This window comes from Calidris pugnax, unplaced genomic scaffold (genome assembly GCF_001431845.1).
Source record: "Calidris pugnax isolate Ruff unplaced genomic scaffold, ASM143184v1 scaffold59, whole genome shotgun sequence".
NCBI lineage: Eukaryota > Metazoa > Chordata > Aves > Charadriiformes > Scolopacidae > Calidris > Calidris pugnax.
Genome location: NW_015090773.1, coordinates 580,685 through 590,028, shown reverse-complemented (window position 1 = coordinate 590,028; position 9,344 = coordinate 580,685). Strand labels below are relative to the sequence as shown.

Below are 9,344 nucleotides of genomic sequence, written 5' to 3'. Positions count from 1 at the left end.
AAACAATTTTTTTTTTTTTTTGTCTTTTTTTTTTTGTCTGTCAAAAAAGGATGCTCCAATGTCAGTCACTCCAGAGAAGGGCTGCAAACACTGGTGAAGGAAGATTGAGCCACTTCAGAGGTGCTTTGTCTCGCAGGCTGAGACAGCTCTAGCCTCCACACTTCTGCTCATCTACTGGGGTCAGTGAGGAACAGATTATTCTTCATTGCTTTAAACTAATGGTGAAAAATAAACAATAAAAATAAATAAACAAGGCTAAAAGGTCTCTTTTGCCAACATAGTTTTGCAGCCACCCCAGCTCTACATGAAAACAGTAAAAAGGTGATGAATAACGCAATATTCCTAGCTAGTAGGAGAAGGGTTTGTCTTGTTTTTCACCGGTCTCAAATCCCAGTCTGGCAAGTTATTTAGGGAGGACTCGGGGAGGAGCCACCCTCGGCGGGCCAGTGTGTGTTTGAGTTTCCCTCACAGCAGGTCAAGGCGAGCGTGCCTCCGTGAAGAATAGCTGAACCGGGGGAAATCTGTTCCTCTCAGTTAGGCTGCTGCGTCAGGGAGGCCTGTTTAAGTATGCCAAGGAGAGCTGGTGAGGTCATCAAGAGGCCTGTAGAACTCAACGGGATGAAAAGAAACTTGCATGGAAAACCAGGGAGATTTCTAGCTCTAGAAACCCCAGAACAGGGCGTGTTTTCTCTGCCCGTGGTAGGGGCCTGGACTTCCACCATCAGGGGCTGTGCTTCTGCATATCATCCGTGTGGTGAAAGCGACCAAGGTCAGGCAGCAGGGTTTGTGCTACCTGGCTGTGCTGTGTATGGGGCAGGAACATCCTCCAGAGCAGGAGCCAAGCGCTCTGGGCTGGGGTTCTCTTACACTACACCCTGTGGCTGGCTCTGCACCTTGTGGTGCTGGGCTGGTCCTGCGCTACGACACACATGGGAGACCAGCCAGAACCACAACCTGCAAGTTTTGGCCCCAGACAGTACTGTCCCTCCTCCCCGGATCCCTTGGCCAGCCTTGGCATCCGTCTCACCTCCAGGACAAATTGCTGCCCCGGGTTTTCTCAATGCTCCAGGCAACAGGACCAGAGCAGGAGGAGTGTGGCTGTACTTCACCCTTGGCTTTTTCTTAACGCTACAAGGAACAATTTCCTAGGTGAGCTCCCCTAAGTGATGTCTCTGGCCTTTTCCTCAGCACTGTGCATCCCTTTACACACATGAGCCAGCCTTGTTTAAGCCAGCAGTTGCATGAGGGGTCACCAGCACCTTTGCTGGCCTTCAGAGGGGGATGGAGATGCAGGAAACCCCCAGCTGTGACAGTCCCCCCATTGCACTGCAGCACTGCAGGCAGGTACTCCAACAGCACAGCATCTGCCTAAGTGCTGATCCCAGCTGGGTCTTAGAATCATAGAATGGTTAGAGTTGGAAGGGACCTTAAAGACCATCGAGTTCCAACCCCCCTGCCATGGGCAGGGACATCTCCACTAGAGCAGGTTGCTCAAAGTCCCATTCAGACTGGTCTTGAGCACTTCTGGGGATGGGGCATCCACAACTTCTCTGGACAACCTGTTCCAGTGTCTCACCACCCTCACAGTAAAAAATTTCTTCCCAATATTTACTCTAAATCTCCCCTTTTCCAGTTTAAAACCATTACCCCTTGTTCTGTCACTACACTTCCTGACAAAGACTCCCTCCCTGGCTCTCCCGTAGGCTCCCTTCAGGTATTGGTAGGATAACACCAGTTGGATACTGGTGTTAAAAGCAGGCTACTCGTATGAAAGGTCTGGGGAACCTCAGACGGCCGGAGGGGACAGGGGCCAAGGGGCAGGCTGGTTCTGGGGCGGTGGGATGCCAGGAGGGTCAGCTCTCCTCTGGCTCCGATACAGCCCAGCGGGGTCTGCACCAGCCCTCGCTCTCTGCAAATTCAGTCCTCAGGGATCTTAATCCACTTAATCAGTGGGGATTAAAGGCTGTATTAACCCACGGGTAAATGCAGGGGAAGAATTTCATTGCAGGAACACAGGGCATGCCATTTTGAAAAAGGAAAGTTAACTGAAACCTAATCTGGGTGTAGTTAAGCTGAAGGAAAAGTGCAGGAGCCCGGCTGATGCATTTAAACCTTGAAGGCATAAATTGGACAAGCTTTGTGGAGAGGTGTAACATCCTCTGAAGGCCAGCTGCGTCTGAAAAGCTTTTGAGCCGATGCTGCCTTCTTCAGAGCCTTTGCGGTTACCGACATACCTGTTCTGCAAAATACACAAAATCACCAAAACACACATGGCCACAGCCACACGCAGATCTCAGCAGCGCTCGTCTTGCCCTTATCTCTCCCTGATTTGCATGTCTCTGATTTCTTCATTAGACACATTCTTTTAAGTAAATGAATAGAATCAGTAAATTAATGGACTCAAGCCTGCTGTGTTTTGCTCAATTAATATTTGTTAAAACTCTAGATACCCAAAATTCTCTTTATATTGTCAAACTTGATTAACTGAAGTTGAAGCAAAAAATAGCAATTACATTATATATTCATGGTATGCATCATTATGTACTTTAGCTGATTCCTTATAAATATCTAATAACATACTCAATACATTAAATATTAATTGTACTCTACATACTTAACCCATATTTCTTAAATGAGCTTGTTCCCAGGGGCATATGATATCGTACTAGCATCACATGGGACAGGCCAGGAGGATATCATACATAAAGATGATTTTTCACACAGCACAGATGCAGTTTTCACTCTGTACTTTATTTTGTGTGGTTTTACCTCACAAATATTGAATGGATGTGTTTAAGGTATTTGGATGGAGGCCCTTAAATGGAGCAAGACGAGAGGTAGGTATCTCTGGTGTCAAAAAGGCATAAGCATTCTGGAACAAAAGTCTGGCACCAAAATACTGTGGATTTGAAATTCACCTTTTAATTTTACTACATTTGCCAGAGGACCAACGGCCAGAAATAAGGGAAATTAGGGGTATGGCCTAAGGGTGAGACTCTTTCTTCTGGCCATTGGCAGTAGATGACGGTGCCCCAGAGCAGCAGCGGAACTGCTTCAGTCTCTCATGTTGATTGCTGCTGTCTGTTTGCCACGTTTAGTGTTATGGGTTTAGTGACCTTTTTGTTTTGCCAGTATCTATTGCAACGAAGTATATAAAAATGAATAGAACCCTGTGTCTTTCTGTGGTGGAGGGGAACAAAAATTTGATCACTAAGGAAGGCTACAGAGACGGAGGAAGTAAATATCAAATTCTCCAGTAGAAAGTGAGGATGTGAATCAGCAGCTGCATTGCAGAGAGAGATCTGGAGATCCCAGGGAACCACAGGCTAAATCTGAATCCTGGGTGGGATGAGTGTCAGGGAGAAAGTGCAGGAGTTTGTCTGCTTGAGGTGGCCTTGGTGGGACCTCAGCTGATAACGTGGAAGAGACACAGAAGGAGATGGTTCCCTGGCCACACACTGAGAGACTCCAGATAGTTGAGCTCCTTTTTCTTCTCCAGAGCAGCACAGGTGGGAATGGGGAAAAAATGAAAAATCTCCTTGACAGGCCTAAAAAGGTGCCTTTATTGCAGGGAGGGGGTTAGGTCTGCATGCTTTGAAATACAGTTTAGTCTCATTTGTTCTGCTTCTAAAACCTTTCCAGCCATCAGAAGGTCTCATCTGTTTCATGCTGCTAGTGACAGTTCCCATCTACATCACTCCCTGTGGAAGGAAGCAGTTTATATAAAATTCATAAACTATTTACACAAATTCTCTTTAGCATTGCTCAAGCTGAATGCAGGCCCCTGAACACTGTTAAGAGAATAAAAGCAGGTCACAATCCTGACCAGAGACATGCAGTCATGGATACACATAAATGGTGGGGTTTTTTATGATTTCAAATGTTTGCTCAAATGTACAATTTGACACTGAAGTAGGTCATACTGAATACTTTCCACTCTCTATAACATCCTCTTCCTTGCCATCTCCATTGCTCTGGCACTGCAATTGGTGACGTCGGAGTCTGAGGTGAAAGTACATCCATGCAGATCCGTTCTCCCCAGGCGTACTGTAAAACAGAAGCACTCCTCCACTCCAAACTGAATTATTTGTGTTAGCCCCTCCTATATCCCACCTGCAACTGGCTTCAAACCTGGCTTCAAACACTCTTTTAAGTAGATTTCCTCAGGTAATGGTGGCCAAGCATTTCAACCGTGGTGTACAGCTGCACGGCGGGGGGAAGACCCCCGCCTCAGGACAGCAGGCAGCTGCCAAGGGTGCATGCTTGAGTGGATTCCCTGTGAAATGGAAATGGGAAAACACCTTACCATCCTAGGGGAGCAGGAAGAAAAGAGCACCTGAGCAAGCTCCACTGCTCAGATGTAGTTGAGAAGTAGAAACTAAGACAGAGAAGGAGATCAGCGAGAAAATGTAGAGCTGTCACTGCTGTCCCGGGAGAATGAACATAATTCACAGGTCAGGAAACACTAATTCCCTTTATATTTTGATTTCTATACCAATGCGCCAAGAAAGAGCCCTGTGCTGCATGACATTTCACAGGGCCAGATTTTCCACTGGTATAAAATTATACAAATTAATATGTATCAGTGGATAATCTAGCCTGGTGTCCTTGCTTTTTTGGAGACCTACTAGAAGTTTAAGTGATATAAAGCAAATACAATTCTTCCATTGATTCATTTTAACATAATATGACATGCTCTGAGACTCAGAATTTCATGACAAACGAAGGTACGTGTTAATTTTCAGACACCCTGGTTCCACCAGGAAAGGAGGAGAGGAAGGAGAAGGAGGAAAAGCGTGAAAAGCAAATTCATATCCGCGATTTATGTGGAACAGGTGAGGAGCTCCCAGCTATTTCTGACATACAGCCTACCTCAGTAAAGGTTGTGCAAAACACAGCGAACGGTTACCAAGAGGGGTGAAAGTCCCTGGGCCACCAGCTGCAACACGAAGCTTCTCCATCTGTCTCCAGCCTTCCAAGTGCACATTCCCCTGTCAGCCCGCAGACGCCCAAGACAAAGGCTGGCACAAACTTCCTTCCATCCAAAGGGAGGAGAACGAGACCCCTCGGAATAGCTACAGGAACTGATACCTGCTGCAGGGAACAGTCCCAAACTCCTAGCTAGTCTGGATCTATGGAGACAGCTCATGTTAGTGACACGGGACCGTCCACAAGGCTCTGCCCAGCCTCGCAGGACTTCACGGAAATAGTGTCTTCTGCAGGGCTGGTGGCAGACAGCACTGTCCATCACACGGGTCATCCCAGCAAGAGCTGCTTGGGAGGCTGCCATTGCCAAAGCTGTGGAATCAACCCAACAGTGGTTTGTGGCATCCCGCTGCTCGCCTGTCGCTGGCAGCCACCCAAGCCTGGCGTGCTCACAGGGCGACTGCTGAAAGAAAACCACTCCAAGAAAAGAGCATGAAAGAACCATCAGCTTCTTCGTTCTTCTCCTGTATCCTTCTTGCCCTGGCTGACTTCATGACCTGAGCTGCATTTACATCTCTTTACATACGCGGAGCGCTCTAACAAGAACCATAGCACTCCCCTGCTCTGGAGGACAGCACAACCCAGCTGTGACCGGGGCGTTGGTCAATTTATGGAAGCAGGACATGAGGAGGTGAAGGGAGGGGAACGAGGAGCTATCCTTTCTGTCCCAAGTCCTTGAATTTCAGCACAGGCTGGCCATAACCTACAGTGTGCAGCAGAAAGGAAAAAAAAAAAGAAAAAAAAAAAAAGAAAAAAAAAAAGAAAAAAAAAAGAAAAAAAAAGAAAAAGAAAAAAAATAAAAAAAAAAGAAAAAAGGAAAAAGGAAAAAGCTTATCACATCAGTGCAGAAAAAAAAAATAAATGAGATAACAGCCAGAAATTCAGGGCACATAGTTCAAGATACTGATGTGATTCATCCTCAAAGAATGCCAGAGAAAACTGCCGATTCAGAGGAGAGACACGGTGCCTGCACCAGGGGAGACCCTTGTTTCACAGGCTTTGGGAGATGGTTGTTGGGGGACGTTAAACGTGAATGTAGCAAAGCTGCAGTGAGGTTCAGGTGCAGCCGTGCCTCCAGCTGAAAGGGTTCCAGTGGAGTAAAGCGCTGCGTGATGCCTCCTTGCACCGCGGAGCAGAAAGGGGTGTAAGTTCCTTGGCTTTTCACACAGCCCGTCATTACCGAGCAGCGAGGTCAAAGGTATGTTTGCTGCTGAATGCTGGTTATTGTCTGGAGATTCACACCGACACCGTGGTACGACCTTCCTTGGCATGGGAACGCCACTGTGGCTGAGGCCACCACCTCGCGGTGTCCTGCAGATGACTACTGGCCTTGAGCAGCTTGGGAGAAGTGAAGGGGGCTCCTTCAGGTTGTCCTGTGTCCCAGCCTCAGCCAGCCCTGTTCTCTGGCAGCGCCCAAAGAAACTGCAGGAGCAAATATTTCCCGTGTGAGTGCCACTTGGTGAGCGGGAATTAGATCAGAGAATCAAAATATCTCACATTGAGTTAAATTATGCATGGAGGCCCTCTCAGCCACATGGGTGATGACAGCTGAGTGTCCCCCGCGCCGCTGCCCATTGTTTGTTCCTGGGTTGTTTGCACAAAAGCAATACGTGGAATGCTGAAAACCTGTCTATACCCCAATAATGAGATATTTGATTAATGAGTCATCCGATATATATAATTGTACAGTATCTAGTAACAGAAAAGTCTGGTAGCTATTCACAAGTCTCGTTTCCTGAGAAAGAAAAGGTATATTGTTTCAGTGAGTAACCTGTGGAGAGAATCTGGGATAAGATTACTATCGTATCAGTACGCTTAAGAAACACAGCCTCTGAGGGGATACATTATACTGTTATAAAACACCCTTTGGTACGTTTTCACCACGCAGGGGTGATGTACTCCATGGGCTACCTGATAGCTACGGCGTGAGGGTGGCTTGTCCCCTTCCACCTCTCAGTTTGGGAGAGATCTGGCGAGAGAGCAGCGGGCTGGCCGCTCAGCTGCTCATCTTCCCCAGGAGTGGGGAGAGGCTGGGACCTCTGGCTTTGGGGCAGCCTGAGACCAGAGGAAGAAGAATGAGCCAGCTGAAGCGAGCTGTGGTGCCTCCACCAGCAGCAAGCTATTGCAGTGGTGTGGAGTGGAGGCAGGCAGAGAGCAGGGGTGTGATGGTCTCAAACACCATTCCCCACCTGTCCCGTGGGGTCCCCGTGCCCACTGTGTCAGGGCAGAGTTTTGCAGGGCCTCTCCTGGTAGCTGGTGTGAACATTTCAGTGGGCCCCAAGGGCTGCCTTCATCAAACCACGCAGGGTATTTGAGTCGCTGGGACCAGATTTTCTGCCACACTTGTATACAGCCGTGGTGGAGCCATCTTACCTTGAGCGGCAGCATCAAGCCTGGGATGCAACAAAATAGGTGATAGAAGTTTTCTTCCTGTTTGAGTTACCCCATAGATCATACACGCAATTATGTACATCACATTAGCAGGTTGCTCTTCCCTGCAGATATGTTTAGACACTTTTTTTTTTTTTTTTTTTCATCCAGACAGAAGCTTGGAATTTAAGAAAAGCAGGTGGAGCCCGGGGAGGGGTGCATCATGCCGTACCTCAGCATCCATCCCACTTCAAGCAGCACTCTCCTTTCTTTGAAAAGAGGCATGCCCACCTCAGGTGCTGCCCTGGGCAGGCCTGGCCCTGCCATCAGCCCCATGCCACGGGCTTAGCCAAGACCGAGAGTGATTTATAGGGGTAACACTCAGATTTGGAGGGACCACAAGTCGGTCTAACCTCACCAGCTTTCTGGCGGCCACAGCATCCCCCCGGGGATGGTGTCTGTGGGCATCTGGCCCTGCTCTGGCAGCCCTCCCTCCCGCCCTGCTGCTGGGTGGGAGGTTTCCACGGGCACCCACCTTCCCGTGAGCATCCTCCACGGGCGGGGGCGGGGAAGGGAGGCGAGGAGAGGAGAGCATCCCTGGCACCACGCCGGCTCCCCCCCGCTTACAGCCCGGAGAGCAGCGGGGGAGGCCGGGGATAGAGTGCGGGAGGCGGAGGGAGCGGCGGGGCGGCTCCCTGCCGCGGCACGGCGGACACGCGTGGGGCCATGGCCGAGGGCAGCCGCTTCGGCTACATCTTGGACCTGTTGAAGCGGGAGAAGGTAGGGGCGGCGGGGCCGGGGACACGACGGTGCGGGGACCGCCGGGGCTGCCGGCGGGGGTCGGCGGGGCTGCGGTGCGGCATCCCCGGGACAGCCGTGCGGGATGCGCCTGGAGGGGAGGCTCGGCCCCCTCCTCCTATTTTATGGATTTATTTTTTTTGGGGGGATGGAGTGGTGGAACTTGTCTTTAGAGCTGATGGACTCTGGAGGCTCGCCTACTATTTGCCGCACGCCCCCGCGGCTGTCGAATGAAAAAGTTAAGAAAACAGTAATAATAAAAGAATTAGAAGGGAAAGCGACGCTCGGGCCGGCGCGGTTAGGCAGGTGGCATTTTTGCTGCATGTTGTCCGTCGGCTCACCTGTGGATGCGGGGGCGCTTAGCCCACCGCCCGCGGCATCCTCCGGCGGGGGCTCCTCCGGCTCCCTGCGTGGGTAACGCCGTAGTGAAAAGTGCCGCCCCCAGGAAATGATTCAGAGTTTCAGAATATTTTGAGGGGAAACTAGTTATGTGCGTTTCGTAGGAAAAAAAAAAAAAAAAAAAAAAAAAAAAAAAAAAGGGGTGTGTGGTGTGTGGAGGAATCCAAATCCAAATACCTGTATTTTTGAGCTGTGTATCACATATAAAAAACAGGGAGCACTTCTTCTGCCCCACTCCCCCCCGCCCCCCCGCCAGCCTCTCCTGTGGTGGTTTTTAAAAAAAATAATGAAGTAGTCTCGGTATTTTTAAACTTAAAAAACAAGTGTGGCAAACAATGGTGTTATTTGAAAGGCTATTGGTTCTTGAAAACTTCCTGAAGACCATCGAGCTTATCTCCAGAGGCTGCCTTCACACTCTATTTTTTGTGTCTAGTCTTCCCCCGCCTCCCCCACTCCCTCTTCTAAAAGTCGTGGATGAACCTCTAGAGTGGGTGACAGCGGAGTTTCCTGGGTGATTTTCTGCTTTTCCTTGCCTGGGATTAGCCATGCCAGGCGCTCCAAAGGAAAATTCAGATGGCCAATTCTTGTTCCTGTCCATTGTATGCAATACACAAAATCACTAAGGGTTCCAAGCAAGAAACAAACTCCTTCTGCCTGTAATTTCTGTGGTTTCCCTGTAAGGGGGTGATACGTCTGTCCCTTCTGTCACAGTTAGCAGTCTGTGCTGGTAGCTTGAATCAAACACCCTCTGCAAGAGCATATGCTTCAGTAGACAGCCGAGTTAGCACATT

The 9,344-nt window shown here is 49.3% G+C and overlaps 1 long non-coding RNA gene across 1 annotated transcript; it reads right to left on the bottom strand.

Moving 5' to 3' along the window:
* Positions 1–2,792: 2,792 nt before the first annotated feature.
* Positions 2,793–8,569, bottom strand: LOC106888382. The gene is made up of 3 exons (XR_001412106.1): positions 8,496–8,569; positions 6,167–6,408; positions 2,793–5,689 (listed from the first exon to the last, which is right to left on the bottom strand). It is a non-coding gene; the product is annotated as an uncharacterized LOC106888382 (long non-coding RNA).
* Positions 8,570–9,344: the final 775 nt, after the last annotated feature.